Raw genomic sequence first — 1,906 nt, 5'->3', positions numbered from 1 at the left:
ATATCCACATTATCCCATTTTGCATATTTTGCAAAGAAGGAAATATTCAAGCGACTTATTAACATCTGATTTAAATGCAACAAATGTTTATAAGGTCTTTGCTAAGTGCCAGGTGTAGTGCCAGGTATTGGGGTACAATATTGGTATACCCATGTAACAGGTACAATGACAGAAAAATATCTTGTCTTTTACAGAACAAGACAGATGAGTTGCTGACTCCATGGAGCTTACATTCTATTGGGAAACACAGGTAATAAATAATTTTAGATAGTGATAAATGCTATAAGGGAAATACAAAGAGCTTTCTGGAAGATACTGATGAAGTAGGCAGTGTCCAGAGAAGTCAGGAGCCATCTCTCTGATGTGGGGATGATTTAACTCAGATCCAAAGGAACAGAAGGAGTGATTCAGAGGAAAAATGGTGCAGGCAGGTGACGCTGGGAGGACAAGAACCCTGGGCAAGGGGTAAAGCTTGACCTACAAACTCCCAGAAAGCGCATGTATCTGGAGCCAGGCAGGAGCTAACCATGCATGAACTTGATAAAGACGAATTTTATTCTGTTTGCAACAAAAGGCCATTAGAGTGTTTCAAGTGGGGCAAGAGTTGTGGCGTGATTAATACATTAAAAATTCCCTGGCTGCTCTGTGGAAGTTCAGTCAGAGGGGTCAGATTAGAAGCAGTAAGAAGACGACTTCAGAAACCCAGGTGAGATTTGATGTGGGCTTGGACTAAGATGATGATAGTGACAGAAAAAAAAAATGAAAGATATATTTTGAAGGTAGAACAATGGGTTTTACTAATAGATTAAAAACTGGAGGAAGGGATAGAAAGTAGGAAAGTGAAAGCATGGGCAGAAAGAGAGGACACAAAAAGAGTAATGCTATTTATTGGGATGAGGAAGATATGAAAGAGGACGATATTTACAGGGAAAAATTCAAAAGTTCTGCATAAGTATAATACAAATAGGAGGCAGCAGATAGAGAGGGAAAGTAAGAAGGAAGATGGGTACATCAGCCTTGAATTTGGGCTTAAGAATGGAAGACTCTAGAGAGGGTCTCAAAAGCAGCGTGGAAATGTCTTCAGAACTAGCTCTGCTGCCGTCACCTTTCAGAGAGTCTATAGGACAGCTGTTCTTTGACATGATTTAGTTGCATCAGAATCACATTCAGGGCATGATAAACATTTTCATGCCAGAGCCCCACATGCCAGACCCCAGTTCCTAGGGTCCAGGAATATGTGCTCTTAACAGCTCCTCCGGTGATGCCAGTATCTCCAACGTTTGAAAACCTCTGCTCTGAGCTATTTTTACCAGGAAATTTTACTTCTTGACCCACTTTTCCTTCAAGTTGAAGATACTTCCTTGCACTTTTTACAAGTAATACAGCAATTCCCCTGTGTCTTGACTCAGTTCTGTACTCTGCAGAGACATAAGAAGAAACGAGGTGGCTGGGACACTGCCCCTGTCCACGTGAACAGAAGTGGGTGCAGGAGACAGGGAATTAATTCATGAATGTTATTTTTTGTTAAAATCCCCTCAAAAAAGCCAAAGGTTAAAGTGCAAGGTTAATAGAAAAATTGCAATTCATTGCCTCAGGATGCAGCTTTGAACCACAGACCCTTAGAGGTGGAAAGGATCTTGGATGCAGCGTAATGGTTGAACCAGCAGGATCTGGCATCCGTCATCACAGTTCACCTCTGGCTTTTGGCATTTAACTGTGTGTCCTTGGGCAAGTTACTTCACATCTATGAACCTCAGTTTGCACCTCTATAAATGGGGGAAATAATACCTAGCTCATAGGGTTTTAGTGAGGGTTAAGCAAAATGACAGAAAAAAGATGGGTCCAAAACTACACATAATCACAAAGGTATATAATTTTTGAACCAGAAAAGACTGTAAGTATCATC

This window comes from Propithecus coquereli, unplaced genomic scaffold (genome assembly GCF_000956105.1).
Source record: "Propithecus coquereli isolate 6110/MARCELLA unplaced genomic scaffold, Pcoq_1.0 Scaffold58, whole genome shotgun sequence".
NCBI classification, from domain to species: Eukaryota; Metazoa; Chordata; class Mammalia; order Primates; family Indriidae; genus Propithecus; species Propithecus coquereli.
The sequence above is the reverse complement of the archived record's forward strand: the minus strand, read 5'-3'. Positions refer to the sequence as shown.